This window comes from Carettochelys insculpta, chromosome 3, assembly GCF_033958435.1.
Source record: "Carettochelys insculpta isolate YL-2023 chromosome 3, ASM3395843v1, whole genome shotgun sequence".
NCBI lineage: Eukaryota > Metazoa > Chordata > Testudines > Carettochelyidae > Carettochelys > Carettochelys insculpta.
The window spans coordinates 173,497,800-173,519,603 of NC_134139.1; positions in this window are offsets into that span (position 1 = coordinate 173,497,800).

Below are 21,804 nucleotides of genomic sequence, written 5' to 3' on the forward strand. Positions count from 1 at the left end.
CAGCTCCAGCCAGCAGTTGGGGATGATGCTGCCTCTTACACCTGAAGTAATAACTAGCTCCCTCTAAGCTCCCCCTCTAAACTACCCTCTCAAAACTGCCTCCTGTTAGCAAACACCCTGTTCGCATGCACCTGGTCACATGCTCCCTGGTCGCTTGCCAGCAGGGCTTTAGAGCTCTGGCCTACTTGAGAGAGCCCCTCCCTCTGACTACCGCTCAGCCAATCGGCACACAGCCTGATCACATGGCCAGCCTGAGCACATGAACTTTCAAACAAACAAACAGACAGCTCAGCACTCCAAACAAACAGCCAAACCCAGGCCCCCACACACTCCAGAGAGCCACTTACCCAAAGGTGCTGTAGTTTGCCCCCTCCTTCCCCAGGACAGCCCCTCTCAAAACTCCCTCCTGTTAGCAAACACCCTGTTCGCATGCGCCCAGTCGCATGCTCCCTGGTCGCTTGCCAGCAGGGCTTTAGAGCTCTGGCCTACCTGAGAGAGCCCCTCCCTCTGACTACCACTCAGCCAGTCGGCACGCAGCCTGAGCACTTGGCCAGCCTGAGCACATGGCCTTTCAAACAAACAAACAGACAGCTCAGCACTCCAAACACCAAACAAACAGACAAACCCAGGCCCAGAACCCCCAAACCCAGGCACCCACACACTCCAGAGAGCCACTTACCCAAAAAGGGTAACAAGAAGGGTTTCTACAGGCATGTTAACAATAAGAGGGTAATCAGGGAAGGTGTGAGGCCATTACTGGATGAAAGAGGTAACTTAGAGATGAGGTAAGAAAAGCTGAAGTACTCAATGCTTTTTTTACTTCTGTCTTCACGGACAAGGGCAGATCCTAAACTACAATGCTAGACAATGCGGTATGGGAAGGTGGAGGGCAGCCATCGGTGGGGAAGGAACGAGTTAAGAACTACCTAGAAAAATTAGATGTACACAAATCCATGGGTTTGGATTTAATGCTCCTAAGGCTACTGAGGGAATTGGCAGACATTGCTGAGCCTGTGACCACTATCTTCGAAAACTCTTGGAGATCGGGAGAGATCCCAGATGATTGGAAAAAGGCAAATGTGGTGCCCATCTTTAAAAAAGGAAAGAGGAAAAATTCATGGAATTATAGACCAGTCAGCCTTACCTCAATCCCTGGGAAAATAATGGAAGGGATCCTCAAAGAATCCATTTTGGAGCACGTCAAAGAGGGGAAAGTGATCAACAGTAGTCAACATTGATTCACCAAGGGCAGATCCTGCCTGACCAATCTGATTAGCTTCTATGATGAGGTAACAGGTTCTGTGGACATGGGGAAGTCAGTGGATGTGATATAACTTGACTTCAGCATAGCTTTTGATACAGTCTCCCACAACATTCTTGCCCATAAATTGAGAAGTAGATTGGATCCATGGACTATAAGATGGATAGAAAGCTGGCTTGATGGTCGGGCCCAATGGGTAGTGGTCAATGGCTCATTATCTGGATAGCAGTTGGTTTCAAGTAGAGTGCCCCAAGGCTCGTTTCTGGGGCCGGTGTTGTTCAACATCTTTATTAATGACCTGGATGAGGGACTGGATTGAACCCTCAGCAAGTCTGCAGATGACACCAAGCTAGAGGGATAGGTAGATTCATTGGAGGGTTGAGATAGGATCGAGAGTGACCTGGATATATTGGAGGATTGGGCCAAAAGAAATCTGATGCCGTTCAACAAGGAGAAATGAGCTACATCTACACATGAAGCCTACATCGAATAGCTTATTTCGATGTAGCGACATCGAAATAGGCTATTTTGATGAATAACGTCTACACGTCCTCCAGGGCTGGCAACGTCGACGTTCAACTTCGACGTTGGGCAGCACCACATCGAAATAGGCGCTGCGAGGGAACATCTACACGCCAAAGTAGCACACATCGAAATAAGGGTGCCAGGCACAGCTGCAGACAGGGTCACAGGGCGGACTCAACAGCAAGCCGCTCCCTTAAAGGGCCCCTCCCAGACACAGTTGCACTAAACAACACAAGATACACAGAGCCGACAACTGGTTGCAGACCCTGTGCATGCAGCATGGATCCCCAGCTGCAGCAGCATTAGCCAGAAGCTCTGGGCTAAGGGCTGCTGCACACGGTGACCATAGAGCCCCGCAGGGGCTGGAGAGAACGTCTCTCAACCCCCCGGCTGATGGCCACCATGGCGGACCCCGCTATTTTGATGTTGTGGGACGCGGATCATCTACACGTGCCCTACTTCGACGTTCAACTTCGAAGTAGGGTGCTATTCCCATCCCCTCATGGGGTTAGCGGCTTTGACGTCTCGCCGCCTAATGGCGATGTTAACATCGAAATAGCGCCCAACACGTGTAGCCATGACGGGCGCTATTTCGAAGTTAGTGCCGCTACTTCGAAGTAGCGTGCACGTGTAGACATGGCTATGTAGAATCATGCACTTGGGACAGAAGAATTCCAAGCATTGTTATAGGCTGGGGACCAACTGGCTAAGAAGCGGTACAGTGGAAAGAGACCTAAGGGTTATGGTGGATGAAAGGCTGGATATGAGTAAATAGTATGCCCCTGTAGCCAAGAAGGCTAACAGCATATTACGATGCATTAGGAGGAACACTGCAAACAGATCTAGAGAAGTGATTGTTCCCCTCCATTTGGTACTGGTGAGGCTGCATCTGAATAGTCTGTCCAGTTTTGGGTCCTCCAGTATAAAAAGGATGTGGATGTGCTGGAGCAGGTTCAGTGGAGGGCAACAAAAATGATTAAGGTGCTGGAGCACATGACCTATGAGGAGAGACTGAGGGATTTGGGCCTATTTAGTTTACAGAAGAGAAGACTGAGTGGTGATTTAATAGCAGCCTTCAACTTCCTGAAGGGGAGCTCTAAATAGGATGGAGAGAAACTATTCTCAGTGGTGATAAATGGCAGAACAAGGAGCAATGGTCTGAAGTTACCAAAGGAGAGGAGTAGGTTAGATATAAGGAAAACCTACTTCACCAGGTGGGTGGTGGAGCATTGGAATGTGTTGCCTTGAGGAGGTAGAGGATTCTCCATTCCTAGAGGTTTTTAAGTCCTGGCTTGACAAGGTCCTGGCTGGGATGACGTAATTGGGCTTGATCCTGCTTGAAGTGGGGGGCTGGACTAGATGACCTCCTGAGGTCCCTTCCAGCCCTATGATTCTATGAAACTCTAAGGACTGAATTCTGCCCATAATTACACCCATTTCATGTTAAGAAACCCCATTTCTTTCTGCAAAGCAGAAACTGGAAAAAAAATTAACTTTAAAGTATTAAATAGTCAGTATTGCTTGTATAAAATAACTTCCGGTGGAGCGGGGGACTAAATGTCACTGTTATATAACAAAATACCATCACACATAGGCAAAAAAGGCTTCTGGAAAAAGTAATAACAGCTTACGTAAAATATGCAGATAATGGTAAACCTTTCCCTGTATATCTAAAAGGAGTGGCAGAGAAGAAATTCTTCAAAGTCAGTGGGAGTCTCCCCAATGACTTCAGTGTGTTTTATATCAGGCCCAAAATGTTTATCAAGAAGCAGAGATGAGGGAATTCATTTGGCAAATGAATGACTTGTTTTGTCACTCCAGAATACAAGAGAGAGGTACATAAATGTTCTTATTATTAGTGACAGTGGTGACTCTTGTCTATCATTAAAGATCTCAAAGTACTTAGAAACAATTTGGTCACACAGAACTCTCTTGGCTAAGCATTATCCTTATTACAAGGGTGCATTAAAATCAATGGATTTTTTTAAATAAAAAGCATATTTATTTGTATTTAAATTGGACTTATTTTTAAAATCCACAAAATACTAAATTTCTTATTTCAAAATAACAGTTACAATTAAATCTCATCACAAATATGCTACACATATGCTTACTGTCGCAAAAATGAATTGATGGCTCTAGTCTGTCTGGCCTAACTACTAGCTCTTACTTCTTGAGAGTTTTGGACTTTCAATTTTTTTTTCCACCATATGAAAAAGTAATATGGATGAAGAAAGACACAAGCCAGATGAGATTGTTCATATTCTGTGCTTACGTGGTCATGTTCCTTGGGCAAGCATGACAGAAGAGTTGGTTAAGTCCTTTTCTTAAAAGAGAGAGAGAATTTATAGGAAAGGATGGAGGCGGCATAGAAAGGACCAGTGAAGTGAACTAGAAAGAAAAAGGGAAGACATTTTTCAGCATACACACAGCTTCATATATTCCTCCCACCACCACTTTTGCTGCAGAAAAACTGTCATGACTTCTCTACCTAAGAGATCCTATCTGGGAATATTTTGAAGAAATTCATTCCTTGGGTAAAAAAAGTGTGTTAAGGGTAACCAGTGTAAGAAGAAGATGCAGGGCCTAGTTGCAAGAATAAAATATCATAAGGAAAACTGATTATTGTGGATGAAGATGTGGATCTGGTTGAGTTGATCAACTCTTTAGTAACTTAAATAAGTCATTTTGCAGTGCATCATTCTTTAAGGATCTCTATTGCCGTGTCTACACGAGCCAAAAACTTCGAAATGGCCATTTCAAAGTTTACTAATGAAGCGCTGAAATACATATTCAGTGCCTCATTAGCGTGCGGGAGGCTGCGGCACTTCGAAATTGACGCGGCTCCCCACCACGCGGCTCGTCCAGATGGGGCTCCTTTTCGAAAGGACCCCAGCTACTTCGAAGTCCCCTTATTCCTATGAGCAGATGCGAATAAGGGAACTTCGAAATAGCCAGGGTCCTTTCAAAAAGGAGCCCCGTCTGGACGAGCCGCGCGGCGGCAAGCCACGTCAATTTCAAAGTGCTGGCGGCCGCCCGCATGCTAATGAGGTGCTGAATATGTATTTCAGTGCTTCATTAGTAAACTTTGAAACGGCCATTTGCATGGCCATTTCAAAGTTTTTGGCTAGTGTAGATGTAGCCCCTAAGCTTTAAGTGTGATTTGACAAGTATATTCCAAGCAGTTTGCCATGCTGGAGGTTGCTGGGAAAAAAAGTTTAGCTTAGCTAATCCTTATGGTTTGTTTAATTAGTTAACTAGGTTTAGAATCTAGCACTCATGTATACAATATATAAAGCTGAAATCAGAGAATTCTAGTGCTACCAATTGCACTGTCATTTTTTATTTGATATTACATACTTCATTTTGGACATCATGGCCAGAGACTATCATGGTGATGCCAGAAATCTGTTCCCTATTTTGCTTCAGCGTAACTCAGGATTTTTAGACTCAGAAGGTGACATGCTGGCCCTAGTGGAATCATGGACAAAGTTTCCTGGGACCCGAATTTCCTCCTGAGCTTATTTGTGCTGGTCATGGTTACTATGTACTTAAATATGAAGTGACACTTATGCTATTGTTGTTATACTGATTTTCATTCAATATCCAAATCATAAAGAAAAAGAACAAATCCAACAATGTGGCCCACAAAACCACAGGAAGTTGATTTTAAGACACTTGAAAAGCTTTCAGCTCTTCCTCTTCACCCTATATAATCTCTGCATTGTCTTCCTGCAGTCTAACCTCTTTTCTCCCTAGAGATCAGCATGTCTCTTCTCTCAGACTGAACACTGCAGCCCATGGACATTTTTATAAGTGGAAAGAAAGAGAGACAGCAAAATAGATTTTTTCCACTGTGTGTTCCACACGTTAATTGGAAAAGAGTGCTTGGGACTTTCTTAATGTAAACACTCAGAAACCATAAGACCATTATTGTGGCAGCAGTAGAGTGGCTAGCCAGCAAAGACTGATGTTGATTTGGGAGGGTGGCGCAAAGGGGTTAATAACACCCCACCCCACTTTCCAAAGGTTTCAAAGACATTTTCTTTAGGTTTATTTTTCCTTTTCTGACACATGCATTTTGTATTATTCTGCTTCACCTAACGTTAATGAGATGCAGAGGTAGCATTTTCTGGCAGGCATACTGGTTAAGAATTCTGATTAAAAGGGACAATCAGAGTAGAGGATTTCTAATAGTCGATAAAAGGCTGAATTTGCTGATTCATAGTACAGTAATTTTGAAGTACTTGTAACGATGCAGTTGCCTGTACAGGGATTCCCATCTAATGCATAGCTACTGAGCAATAGCTGTACTTTGATAATTCAGATAAACTCTCAGAATCAATCAATATGCAGAAAACTTCATAATGGGGAAAGCATTGCAGTTCTGCATTAATAATATATATAGAATTACTGTACTCTGACGGTTTGGACAAGTCCATTTCAGCACAGTTTTTAAATGGGATCCTATAGTATGACCATAAGCTCCTGCAAGGAAGTTTTCACTTCTAGCATAGTGGTAAAGATCCCATGTAAACAAGAAAATTTGTTTGTGTAGCTGCACATTGAGAGCAATCTGCCACAGAAATCCTTCCTTTGCTGCAGAAGTACTCAGTATTTTCAGATTTGCAGCACTTTCAACTGACATTGTGTTCTATGTCTCCATTAATTCTACTGCTTACTTTTCTTCACCATTAATCTAAATAATAAGGCCCCAGTGCTGCCAACTTGCTCTACTGGGTATAGACTCATTGCCACAAGTTATTTCAATAAAAAGTCCGTGACTGGGTAGGGTGACATTAGCAAGTATGAAAACTTGGGACACATATGGGGGTTACAACGGCTGATATAACACACAGCTCCTAATTTCAGGTGATCTGGTGATCCTACACTTGGAATCTGATATAGCCGTGAACATCAGTCACGGAATTCCCTATCTGCTGGTGCAGGCAGAGAGGAAACTTGCAGGAAGCATATCACTGCAGAGTTAGGCTATGGCTACACCACAGATGTATTTATATCTTATTTCAAAACAATACAGGTATGCACAAAATGCATTTCAAAATAGCAACCAGCTATTTTGAAATAGCATTTCTGGATGCATAGTCAAAATAGTGCCGTTGTGTGCCTTTGGCTACGTCTACACGTGAAGCCTACATCGAAATAGCTTACATCGAAATAGGCTATTTCGATGAATAACGTCTACACGTCCTCCAGGGCTGGCAAAGTCGATGTTCAACTTCGACGTTGCGCGGCACCACATCGAAATAGGCGCTGCGAGGGAACGTCTACACGCCAAAGTAGCACACATCGAAATAAGGGTGCCAGGCACAGCTGCAGACAGGGTCACAGGGCGGACTCAACAGCAAGCCGCTCCCTTAAAGGGCCCCTCCCAGACACAGTTGCACTAAACAACACAAGATACACAGAGCCTACAACTGGTTGCAGACCCTGTGCCTGAAGCATGGATCCCCAGCTGCCACAGCAGCAGCCAGAAGCCCTGGGCTAAGGGCTGCTGCACACGGTGACCATAGAGCCCCGCAGGGGCTGGAGAGAGAGCATCTCTCAACCCCCCAGCTGATGGCCGCCATGGAGGACCCGGCAATTTCGACGTTGCGGGACGCGGATCGTCTACACGGTCCCTACTTCGACGTTCAACGTCGAAGTAGGGCGCTATTCCGATCCCCTCATGAGGTTAGCGACTTCGACGTCTCGCCGCCTAACGTCGAAGTTAACTTCGAAATAGCGCCCGACGCGTGTAGCCGCAACGGGCGCTATTTCGAAGTTAGTGCCGCTACTTCGAAGTAGCGTGCACGTGTAGACACAGCTCTTATGGCTTATTTCAAAGTAGTGCACTTCTGTGTCTTAATGGACAATGCATTTAGAAATAGCTTTTTCAAATAGGTGTTATTCCTCCTGCAATGAAGGTTACCGAATTTGAAATAACGCAGACTCTATTTCAAATTTATTTTTAACTAGCTCATGTGCAGACACTGGCAATTTTTTTTTCCGAAATAACAGCTGTTATCTCGAAATAGCTCTGTAGAGTAGCCATAATCTAACTGTCCCAGAAGCTGAGCCTTTTTATTTTAAAGCATACAAGACCAAGTACACTATAGGCACATAATTACTTGCATAACTTTAAGCATGTTCATAGTTCACCTGACAATAGCAAGGCAAGTAGTTAGCAAATCCATAGCAGTAATCACAGCTAAGAACTGTGCAAATGAATAGTCTGCACTAAAATGTTTTATTTTGTGTTACTCTGTCCTCCCCACACACTTCATCCACTTGATTATCTCATCATATCATGTCCTTTATACTGAAAGCTCTTTGCAACAGGGAATACCATTTGCTATTTTGCACAAAGCCAAACTCAATGGGGCTTTGACTTGGTTAAGCTCTACAACAACATAAATTTTAAATAATAAGTCCCAATGACTTCAAATGAGCCTTGAGGAGGAAATTAATTTTAAAATTGACTTCATTGAGATGAGTAGTAAAGCTATGTGCGTGCTTTAGGGTCTTCTTGTTGGACCTTAGCTAATACCTTTAATTAGACTCAGCAGGTTTCAGTTTTACCGGTAAATGTTGGTTTGCACCAATTTCACTGTATACATACGTACTGACTAAAAATAGTTCCATCAATAATAAAATGTACAGATAAGGAAAGTAAGACAAATGGTGCTTGCCAATTTATTGATTTAAGGTTATTAGCTTTGGGTATTTTGACATGTAAAATCAACTATTTGTGTTTCCATAGTTATAATGCTTTAACTTTTCAAATCTCAACTGGGGCCATTAAATAATTATTGCCTTACCCCTCTCATTTTCCCACAACTATGAACATTTAAAATTGGTAATGATAAAAAAGTTTCAAAATAAGCAATATTATCTGTTCCAATTATAAAACAAACAATAAAAATCTAATTTTGCCAAGCCTGCACCTAAATTTTGAGTGAAACTGTTTTTATTGTATACATTTTAAATTTATTTGGACTTGAATTTATAATGTTGTGAAAACATTTTATTTTTCTAAACTGTTATTGGTATTTAAGAATGCTCCCATTTTGAGGAAGTTGTTCCCAGCTGTCATTATATTATCCCTTTCCTACGTGTCCCCACTTTTCTTTTAAAATTCATCCAATCCAAAAGATTTCCTGATTATTAAGAATTTCTTTCAAATTATTTTCACTTGCCCATGTGGATAACCAAACAACATTTTATTCTTTCCAGTGCTCTTTTCTCCTGCCTGTGCTCAGATATGATGTATGGGTTGCAAAAAGCCAATGTGTGCACTTCATATCCCCAAAATGAACATGTAATAGTAGCTTTTTGCAGCCTATAGAAGGCCAAGTGGCATATTCCTACACATTGATTTCAACCAAGGCATGATTTATTTATTAATTTTAGTAAACATGTACTCTGGAATTATGTTATAATCAACTAATTTTGCCGCAGAAGTGTCAGGATGCCACAGAATCTAGCACTCATGTACAGTAGACATTGGAAGAGTGGTACCACACAAGCCAAGTCCAAAGTGCTGCAGAGGACACAGGGCCCAGAACATAAAATATGCTACACAAAAGAAAGACTGAATTAGTTTTGGAAGAGTTTATATTCAGTAATTCCAAACATAGACATACCTGCCCACTTTTGAACAAAAGCACATGACAAGTGCTTATGCTTCACCTACCACTGCTTAAAGCTTCTATAACTGACATTACAAACAATGGGACTGTTCCTCTCATGGGTTTTGCTGTGAATCATGATTAATGCCATTGATTTCAGCAAAGTTACACCAAGATAAAAACGAGGATGAGAGGCTATTAGAGCTGGCTAGTCTGAACCGGATCTGGCTTTGTCTTCGCTGGCGAAAAGCTGGGTGAGTTGTTGGGGTGTTTTTTTGGTTTTTTTTCCTAAAACAGCAAGATAACTAATAAATGATTGTGACCTTACTATCAAATCCTACCTGAAGACAAGGCACTTGTAGTGTTTACCATGCAGTAACTACGCAAGCTCGATGCTACAGTCCTTGGCTGTGGCCACACTTGGCCAAAATTTCAAAATGACCATGCTGATGGCCAAATCAGAGGATACTCATGAGGCGCTGAAATGAATATTCAGTGCCTCATTAGCATACTGCAAACTGTGGCACTTTGAAAGTGCTGCTTTTCATCATGCGTGGCTCGGCTACATGGGGGTCCTTTTCAAAAGGACCCTGCAGACTTTGAAATCCCCTTATTCCTCTCAGCTGATAGGAATAAGGGGATTTTGAAATGTGTGGGGTCCTTTTCCGTGTAGCCTCACCTCGCATGACTGAAATCGGCACTTCTGAAGTGCTGTGGCCGGCAGCATGCTAATGAGGCACTGAATATTCATTTCAGCACCTTATTAGTATCCTCCGATTTGACCATTAGTATGGCCCTTTTGAAATTTTGGCCAAGTGTGGCCACAGCCCCTCTGGTTGACCTTGTGGTGAAGTTATATCTACACTGCACTAAAAGACCCATGGAATGGCTTTGTCTTGCTTGGGCTGCAGCACAAAAAATTGCAACGTAGCTGTTCAGGCTCAGGCTGGAATCCAGGCTCAGAAACCCCATGAGGCAGAAAGGGTCTTAGGACCCAGGCTGTACCACTCCAGTGCTTGCACTGCAATTTTTAGCCACAGAGCCTGAGCCCCATCACTCCAAGTCAGTTGATCTGGCTTCTAAGATTTGGTGCTACAGGTTTGTAATGTCCCCTAAAGTGCTTGGTTTTCACTATGTGTTTACAATAAGATAGCTAGCACCACTGCCCTTTTTGTCTGTGAACATGTAGCTTGGGAATGCTGATGGGGGAGGAGATATTTGCAGTGAGCCAACCTTCCACTATGCCATGCAATCTTTTTTCTTTATTTCTTCCCAATATTGCCTAGAACAATTTCATTTTGACTCAGTGTCAGACAGATGCCAGGGAGGGTTGGGTAAAGTTGGTAAAGTTATTTTTCAAGACTGTAAAGAAAATCAATAAACGGTTAAGCTGAGTTTAATGTAAGAGTATTTGAAAATAGGAAAGTTGCAGGACATAGATCATAGAATCACAGAACACTAGAACTGGAAGGGACCTTGAAATGTCATCGAGTCCAGTGCCCTGCCCTCACAGCAGGACCAAGTACCATCTGGACCATTCCTCATAGGTGTCTATCTAACCTACTCTTAAATGTCTCCAGTGATGGAGATTCCACAACCTCCCTAGGCAATTTATTCCAGTGTTTAACCACCTAGATAGGAAGTTTTACCTGATGTCCAACCTAAACATCCTTTGCTGCAGTTTAAGTCTGTTCCTTCTTGTCCTATCCTCAGAGGCCAAGGAGAAAATTTTTCTCACTCCTTCTTGTAACATTCTTTTAGATACTTGTAAATTGCTATCATGTCCTCTCTGTCTTCTCTGCTTTTGGGATTGTATGAAAGAGGTGTTGTCTTTTTAAGGAAGTTCTGATTTTTTAATTTCCAAAAACATAACATCTCTTCAATAAAGCCTAAAACTTATTTTCTTTTACTTGGTCTTCAGATATAATATCACATATCTATGTTCTACCGTCTTGCCCAGCCTTCTGCCAGAATACAATATAGTTCTTCAAGAGGTGATAAAACAAAGTGAAATTTTTCTCTCGCAACACCGCTGTACATCCAGAGACACACCACTGGTGGCAGTGGGGACACTCTGGGTTTACATTGGTATTACAAAGAGAAAAATTTGGCCCTTAATCTTCTCTGGCTGTGTCTAAGACAAATATTATGTCTCTCTACAGTGTAATGACACGTGACACAGCAAATCAAGCAGCACCATACTGTTTACATTTTCTTTTTGTGTTACACAGCTTTGTATAGTCTCTTCAACTTGATTCTGTGAATTCTCAGAATCAGCCCATAACAACACAAAGGAAAGTGGTAAGAAGTGAAACACGATGTTTTGCTAGTGAGACACAGGAATTAACCTGCTTCCCTTGCTGTATATCCTATGTTGAATTATAACAAACTTGCATCCTCCTTAATACAAATAAACCAGATAAAATAACCTAGATCATTCTTTTTCTGCTCATTTTGCTGTAGCCCTCTCTTGATTTCACATTTTTTTTCATACTGCCTTGTTATACTTCAGTTTTTCTGATTCCTTGAAAGGCGTTTAAGATGGAAGAGACCACTGAAGCCAACCAGAATATCTCCCTGCCAGTGTCGGACTGATTCCTACAATATATTTCAGGCTGAGCCTACACTTGCCCCCAACTTCAAAGGGGGCATGGTAATCAGGGCCATGGGAGATTACTAATGAAATGCTGTGGTGAATACACAGCACTTCATTAGGCTAATTTTCCCCCGCAGCAACTTCAAAGCATCAAACTTCAAAGTATTGGCATGCTGTGTAGCTGCAGGCACTTCGAAGTGCCTCCACTATTCTGAAATGCCTTTTAGGAAAATTTTAGGGAGTAAAGGCACTTCAAAGTAGCATGGGCACTTCGAAGTGCCCCTGGCTACACAGCATGCCAGAACTTTGAAGTTTGACACTTAGAAGTTGCTGCAGGGGAGAATTAACCTAATGAAGTGCTGCGTATTCAGTGCAGCACTTCATTAGTAGTCTCCCATCAATCTGATTACCATGCCCCCTTTGAAGAAGAGAACAAGTGTAGACATAGTTGGAGACCTGTTGAAAAACAACGCATGCTAGGACAAATTGAAGTTAGTTGAACTATTTCAGTTTACCAGTTCATTCTTGTGGGGGTCTGAACCTAGGCCTTATGCAGAATTAGCGAACTTCCTTTAAGATTTTTTTAAATTATTCTGTCCAACAATCTCATACAGGTCCAACAGGCCCATATGTAGACTCAAGTCAGGTTTTAAGTCAGCTCTAACACAGTTTGAATCCATCACCAATGATGAGTCAACCCATACTGGAAACCTGTCCAGCTCAATTATTCTAATTTAAACATGGTTCCCTAACTTTGTTAAAGAGACACTGTAGGTGGTAGTTGGTGCTTTATTGGAAAGTTCAAGAATCCTGATTATTTAGTTCTAATTAATTCAACCTGTACTGAGAAAACAGAGGAGGGAAAGGCAAATTAGGTTCTCTGCTTGCAGTGATTGGCTTACTTTTCTCAGGCAAGACCCTTAACCTCACTGTGCTGTAGCTCACCCATCTGAAAAAGAGTAGAAATAATATAAACTACCCCAAAGGAATATTGTGAATCTTAGTTAATTGAGACATATTCATGCAGCGCTTTGAGTTCTTTAGCTGAAGGAAACAAGAAACACAAAAGCGTTATATTAGTAATGATTTTATCTTGTGCTTATGATCTAGACTTCTGCCAAATTGCATGTCCCAGACTGCTACTGGTCTGAAAAGAAAAGAAAAGAAAAGAAAAGAAAAGAAAAGAAAGCACTCAGAGCCTGATATTCACCAAGTCCAGTTACACAAGGGCAAAGTGTCTGTAAAGTGCTGGCATCTTAGTTTAGTGACATTTCATACCTACTTTCCACTAGTGCAGATGTAAGGCACACTGTAAGGGGCTTCACACTCAAAGAAAACTAAGGAAATTGGAGAAATAAAAAGCAGAAAGTGAATTGTCTCAAACACCACTCTGCTCAGCAGGCTTTTTGGTTCATCAGGCAAACCTTATCAGGGAGACTTATGCTAACACCTCTGCTGCTATTTCACAAACAACAAGCAGTTCTGTAGCACCTTAAAGACTAACAACTTTATTAGGTTATGAGCTTTTGTGGGTAAGTCCCACTTCTTCAGATTATTATAATCTTAAAAAGAGGGTTTTACCTGTTAAAGGTCATGACCTAATAAATGTGTTAGTCTTTAAATTACTACAGGACTGTTTGTTATTTGTGAAGCTACAGACTAACGCATCTACTCCTCTGAGATGGCTACCTTTTTGTTTCTAAGGCCAGTGCCCAGGTGGCACTGTCAATCAGAAAATATATCCAGGAGAAAAGCATTAGCTCCTGTCATCTATCTGAGAAATCAAGTCATGCTATTTAACACCACTTAGACCAGCCTCCCCATAACTCTGTTAACTCCCTGCCTTTCTCTGCTGGCTGAAGAAACTGTTAGAAGAACAAGAGTAACTAGCAGTACGTGTTAGAAATTCTCTTGGTGGCACTGGAAGATGTCTGCAAATGCTGCTACCGTCAATTTCCAGACTAGATCCCTGGGTTCTGCATCAGAAAGGACATGCTGAAATAAGAATATGTTACCAGGACCTAAAAAAGGGAGGAAAGGAAAAAAATCAGGATCAAACCAAAAAAGCTGTGTTGATGACACATCTGGAAAACCATTTGTAATGGGAAAGCACCCCACAAGACAGGATCACTTGCTGATATGTGCAACATATTGTAAAGCAATCTGATACATCCAAGACTATTTTCTGTCTGTAATATAGTGAGGAGCAGGGACAATAGGAGCACCACTTCAAATTTTTACGGGGGGTGAACTATTCATACCACGACAGTGGCAGAGAGGCAGAGTGACAGCAGTGTTCAGCAGCACATTGGGTGCGGGGAGGGGTGAACCAAACCTGTCCGCTCTACCCCCATGTTTCCCACACACTTCATCTCTCGCCAGTGGCTACTAAGGCACTTGAGTTTTTTGGCAGATAACTCAGCAATTAGCTGACAGGAGCACTGCATCTAATTCATAGAGAAAAGAAAGAAAATTAAATATATATTAGATCCATTCAGCTCTAATACCAAGGGACACTGGTTAGACTTAAAATTTTAATGTATAGTCTTGCTTCACTACTAGCTTTGTGGAGAGGGAGAGAATCATGTGCAGTCAAGACCCCTGAGCTCTATCTTGGCTCTGGGAAGGGAGTGGTGTTTAGGTAGTTACAGAAGGGAGCAGATACAGCTGTGTTTAGTATAAGAATGCCCGAATGCCCATACAGTAAATAAGAAATGAAGAATTTGAAATCACGGGTATCACTGCCAGACCAAGCTACTTGAAATTAATTTTTATGGAAACCATGAGTAATTTGGTGTTGTAGCAAAGTCTCTAGCTTAAGCACTTAGGTCCCAATCCTGAAAAGATAGGCAAGCTAAACTATAAATCAGTAGCCCTACTAGGTTCAATGAGACTACTCAAATGCATAAATGTTTTCAGAATCAACCCCTTAGCATGATATGGAGAATAGTTTTTTACTCTCTATGAACAGCTGCCTAATTCTCTGAAACAGTAAGAATTTGCTGCACAAATCCAACAGATACATGGTGATTCCAGGTTGAACTTCTCTACTCTGGCATTCTCTGGTCCAACAACATCAGTGGTTTGGCATTATATTAGCTAGCTGGATGTCCATTTATCATGGGTGTGACTAAGTTTCTTGGGGTCCCATGAATGTTGTTTATAGCTGCCAGTCCTGGCTCTCAGTGTTTTGTGCTGTTATTTCACTCTGATTTACCCCTACGTTTCTTTTAAGAGACTAGTAATGCTGCTAGAAAGTATTGGCCTCCCATGGTTTGGCATATTTTCTGGGTTGGCACCAGTCAGATCCTGAGGGTGCTGAATGGAGAGATTCAACCTGTATTAATAGTCTGATGCCATATATGCATTCTATGAAATAACCAGGGAGACACTTCTCATATCTGCCGTGAGGTCTGCACTGCTGTATACATGTCTCTGGTGATGTACATAAAGAACATATCTCATACAACTGTTTATTTACTTAATGCAGTCCAAAACTCTTGATATGCATATTGATGCTTAAATTAAGTCAATGGAATTTCTGCACACAATTTAAAAGCACTATAAGTCCCTGGGAGAGAGAGAGATTGGTAGTACTGGTAAATAAGTTAGCAAGATAGGATCTTTACAAGGATCAGGAAGTGGTCATGAAGTCTTCCATATCTATCACTTTTTAAATAAAGAGAAAAAAATATTTGCTGGTATTAAAAACTGATTTATTGATACAAATACGCTAACCCTTTCAATATACCACTGTTTTGATCATTAGTCGTTCAGTATATTTGTAAACAGGTGCAGTGCCATGCCTCTGGAGAGGACAGGAGAGCATTTCTTGCCAGCATTGTGGGTTTTGAGATCTCATGGGAAAGATTGTTTTTAAACTTATTAAACCATTATAATGGTTTATCAGAAAAAACTGTTCAGTAATGAAACTTCAAATTCAATATCAGTTTTCATATTTTTGGACAAACTGACAAACTAAAGGCACCTGATTCTTACAGACAGAATTGTTAAATCACAGGTTAGTTATCATGCTTCAGAAATTGAACTCTATTGTATGCCTTTTAGAGTAGGATTGTTCTTTTGTCCCCATTAAAGTCAATGACAAAACTTTAACAGAAGCTGGATTGAGACCTTAGTTCTGTTAATATGGCTATGCTGACATGAGTGTCTCCTTATTCTAAGTTTATGGCTGACAAACTCCTCTTGAATCAGTTACTACTGATCTTCTTTTATTTTCAAACGAAAATATATTTAATGGTTATTGCCCAAGTACTAATTGAAGTACTAGGTCACTTTTAGTCACTGGTGGGAGTAGGCAGTAGAGCTCCAGTAGCATCCAAATTCTCCTGTCAATTCTTTTAGTCTTTACAGTCTTAAATATGAATTTATCAAGTAAATTGGGCCGAGTTTGGCTTTATGTTAATAATAAATCTAAAGGCTCCAACACACATAGAAGCTTCTACATTTGTCTTTTTAATATTCCTTTACCTTCAAATGGACAGGTCAGGATGGGCAAATTCCACTGGCCTACTAAACTACATTGTAGCAATACCACTTATATCACACACAAAGGTCAGAAGTCAGTAAAGATGAGCCAGGCCTTTGTGCCAGCACATAGGCAATCAGTATCTACTATATAACCAAGGCACACCAAAAACATGCTACTGCATACCAACCGCCAACAGCTTCCACAAACTTACCCAGAAGTTCTAAAAATATGCATACAACATTCCTTAGTAGTTACATACAAATCTTGTAAAATCCGCACAAGTTTCTTCCCCAAGTAGGTTCATATGATGGTCATTCTCTATAGTTGTACTCATGCCCTGGCATCACTGTTGTGCACAGCCTTGATGCATGTATCACTTCATACCCAAACTTAGGCCTCTGGCTCTTTGAGACAAAATTCAGTATCCCTGAAACATTATCTTGGAACAAGCGTCGTCTTCTGATTTAACAGCTGGATTGGCATAAATTATTCCTAAATTCAGAAAATTAAGCATTTGATTTAGCTAATCATTCTGGGGAAGGAGATAAGTATTAACAGAATGAGCCAATGGCAGTCAGCAGCACATGAGGGCAGGGGAAACCCTTTAAAAGGTATTCCCTGATCCTTAAGCCCGAATCTCTGCTGGAGCACAAAGGAATCCGAGAGCATTTTCACTTAGTAAAAGAGAGATCACTCTCCATAGTTTAGCCAAATAACAAACCTGAGATGTCTATTTTTTTATTTCATTGTGGGTTTTTTTGTTTGTTCAGAGTGTTTTGTTTTGTTTTGTTTTTTGGTCTGAGCAAATGTTCCTGAAGTGACAAAGATGAGCAAGGTTAAATGCTGTAACATGGCACTTATTCACACCACATTAGGCAGAAGAACACTAAAATTAGGCATAAAATTTTATTCCCTTGGTAATTTACTCCTGCCCTGCCAAAGAGAATGGGAGAAGAGGGAGTTTCCCCTGGAAAAATAAAGCAAGTTAATATCATTCACAGATCATAGAAAACTTGTCCCTCTTCAATATCCCCATTCTCCCTCAGTCTTAAAGAAACGTGTAATAATTTGTATAACTGTTCCTGTAGCAGAGACCAACAAAAACATAGACCATTCATTGATGAGTCTGAAGGATCATCTGAGTTACTGTTTCTATTGTATTTATCTATACATTCTGCCCTTAAAACACCTAATTAGCCACAACACACAGGCAGCTATAGTATATTGCCAAGTCTTAAATATAGAAGGCTAAATCCATCATTGGTGTAATACTACAGATTGATTGGCCCAAAATCTTACTATCATATATAAAGAGCCTGATCCAAAATTCACTGATGTCAATGAGTATCTTGATTTAATTTGAGTGGGAACAAAAGAACCGCCTTCTCAGAACCTACCAACCAAATCGATTTTTAAAGAGCCACAGCCTTACACATTCTCCCCACCACTGCAACTGGTGATGAGCAACACTTTCCACAGACCCAGACTCTGAAGGGCCTGGAGGATCGCCAGATGAACATGCAACCATAAATCCTGTGCCCTTTTTAATCAACATCCTAATTAAAAAACGCCATGTTGGCATGAAGTATGAGAAACGTAGGCTTCAAATAGTACACAAAATAATAGCCCCCAATGCAGGGTTGGTTGAAAATCTGTGATGTTACGGGTGTTTATGAGTTTGCCTGATGCAGAGCTATGATCAATTTCCTTATGCCTGACCCTCAAGATCTATTAAATTTATCCTGAAGGAAACTCGTTTCTGAAACCAATTGCCCAGATGCATTAGGCAGGTGGGAGTTTCAGTGAACCAAAGGGTCTGCTGGCAGATGCAACATTGATTTCTGAATGTTCACAATATACCAGGCAGCTCCATAGCAGACTTGATTTGATGGCTCTCTATAGGGTGCCCTGCAGCCTTGATTATTTCTACAACCAGACTGGCTAGGATTGTTTGATGGTGACTGTACTCTGTGTTTTCAGTTTCAGTGTAAATGTAGTAAAGTACTATCTCTATAATGAATCTGATCTAAGATATGATCAGATTTAAAATCCAGACTTATAACAGTGCTTATTACTCTCATGGCCCACAAGCTAAATTCATTCAAGGGCCCCCTCTCAAGATCTGTGTCATTAAAATTTGCTGCTCTAACTCTAAGTGAGATAGTCACGATGGCATTCTATATATATTTGCTTTCCTCATGACTTATTGACCTAAAGCATGCTTTAGTAAGAGCACAGAGCAAGCCATGGGCTGAATGCTGATTCACTGAATGAAAATCAGGTTGCACTTCTATAGGTATTTAAACCACATTTATTAGTATCATTAGACCTCTTCATCACCTCTGGGAGGGGAAGAAGAGTGGAGTAGTCAGCAAGTAATTTATAGCCAGGAAATTTTCTTGCATTATACTATCAAGATCTTCACAACTGCATTCAGAGTTGACCTATGGGATGCAAACATTAATCTAGTTCAGATCAATTAAAATTACATGCAACATTTCCAAAATAATGTTAAGTGGTGCCAAAAAAATCGAAAAAAACTCTTCTGCCACCAGTGAGACAATTATAGTACCCAGAACTCATCTAGAAATAGGTTCTTCTGTAGCAAAACTTCATTTTAAATCTGTGCTTATAGTATGTATTTTTAAAAATTACATGCAGATTATTCATGGAAATTCTGAATTTTCACTGCCTTAGTGTACAGCAAGATTAGTGTTTTGTTTCTGTGGAGCATTCAGAAGAGTACTTCTCAACCATTCACGTACCAAAGTTTCAACATCTTAATCAATATTTTAGGTATTTGTCTACTACTAGTTGCATTTGATTAAAATAATTCTTTTTTTATACACTCAGCTATACAACTTGAAAATGAAATTTAACCAAAAGTAAAGGGAAAAATCCCCAAAGCAGTCTTCTATGAATCCAGAGAAATAATAAACCAATATATTTTGAGTTTCTCTTTTGTCTCTGTATCTGAATATGCAATAGTTAGATTTTACAATTCATAAAATCTGCAGTAATGCACATTTGAAGAAGCAAGTCATCCTATGGTTAAAAACTATTGTAATAGAATTTGGTCCCCTTTAAAAATGCAGGAATATACCTAAGTAGTACAGCCTAAGACAAAGAAACCACTGCAGATTAAGATACTAAACCAAACTATTCTCCTGTGTTTCCAGTTTATACTGCTAGGTTGAAATGAAAATAATTTAATATTTCATCCCCCAGAAAGTTTAAGTTGTAAATTTAATATAAAATCAATTCATGCTTTTATATTAGCTTAAAACGTACTGAATTTTGGATCTGCCAGTTGTAACTGTTATTTATTTTCTTTGTTTCAGTTGCTAAATGAATATAATTTAGAAAACAGCAATAGAGATAAATATGAGGTTTATTTTCCAGTTAAGGATTCCATTTCATCACAAGAAATTTTACCTTACTTTGTTTTTCTGATGTCTAGAATATTATTCTGAAATTTAATGTAAGATTACTTGTTTAGAATATTTGCAGCTATATATGCTCTTATATAATCATCAGACTACCTGTCTTCACCTTAACAACCAAGTTAAGCTTAGCATTCAAAACTTGAACAAACACTATGAAAGAATCAAAAGTAACTATAAACTGCTTCTTTGGATATAATAGTTTATTCCAACATATTTTGAGCTTTTGGCATGGTGAAGACTTCTGCTTGTCTGATATTTTATGAAAATAAACAACTACACAAGAATGAAATGCCAAAAAGATAAAAAGCTATATTCCTTTGAAAATACAAACTGTTGTTCTCCAAAGCAAAATAGTTAAAGATGACTCCTAAAAATACAAGCTTTTAAAATGAAAACCAGTCATTCTTTAACTGATGTGCAATGGCCAGAAAGCCATGTAAAGACAATTCAAGGATAATCATTTCTATGTAACATTAACAGCAGTTTAAAAATTAGGTCAGTTAAAAAGGAACAGCTCCATTTTTAAGAAGATTAAGAACCATTAAAATGGGATAAAACTATTCCTAAATGACTATACAAAGAAGGAAGCAAATTCAGCAAACACTCCATGTTGCAGTATATACAGTATTAGAATTATGTAAGAAATACACGTCAATGGATGGTTTATTAGAAAATTAGGGTTCTATTCATGTTTAGTGTTATTCTCTGGCAGAATTATGTGTAATAAAAGGCTGTTTTTATTTATTTCCCTGTTTTTGTTTTAAGCCTGCTCTTCAATAAAGAACCTCCCTCAACAATACAGAAATCATCGCCCCCCCCGACACACACACTAGCAATAGTAGATCTTAACTTAAGTTTGAGTTTTTAGAATCATTAGTGAGTTGGGTGATAAACTACAATCTTATACCAACTAGAAAATATCTGACAGCCAGAACTGCCTACTTCTGGGCTTTAATTGAAATAGCATATACTAATATTACTGGACAAACATTATTCTAACCAGCATTAATGCATATAACAATGGAAATTTGCAAATTCAAATTTCAGAAAAAAATTCTTCCTTTGAAATGAATGGCAAAAGTCTCTACTGACTTGACAGAGAGCAGGATCTTGCCCTAAGCAGTTCAGATAATCTCCAGATCTCTGCATATGAAAATTTGTTGAGCAGTTTAACAAAAAAGTACAGTAAACTGGCTATTGTTTTGTTGCTGTGCACAGAGCTGAACTTTCCTTCACTTTCTGAACAAGAGCAAAGTGATCTGAGAACAATAACAGTAAGAAAAGGGCATATTTACCTTGAGGGAATATCAAAAGGAGAGCTGAAGATTTGCAAAACAAAGTAGTCCAAATGAATTATCTATGCATTGCAGTCCAATTCTGCACCTTAAACTAGGCCACAGTCTGTCAAGCAATCATTTCAGCACCAGCCAGCCAGCCACCCTGCCTTCCATCTTAAGAGATTCACCCAGAAAATTGACAAACCTGCTCCACGACAACAAAACTCTTCTAATGCTTTTGAACGCCCACCATTTGTTCTCCATTCATCCAATCAACTTTTCACTGCACATCTTCTCCTGCTACCGAGACTCAGAGACAGGATCACTTCTCATCTGTATGCTAATTATTTTGCCACATGGACAAAAGTAATAATGTTTTTAGACAGGAAACCAACGGGCCTGAAGTAGAAGATAGAAATTAATAAATTGACACCACTAAACGATGCAAAAAGATGGGCATGCGTGCAGCACTGTGGCTGATGGATCAGCTGTAACCTCCATTTAAAAGCAGCAGGCAGAGGATGGGCTACAGAAAGCCTAGGCTGTGTAGTATGCATCAAGCACAAGTTCCCTTAG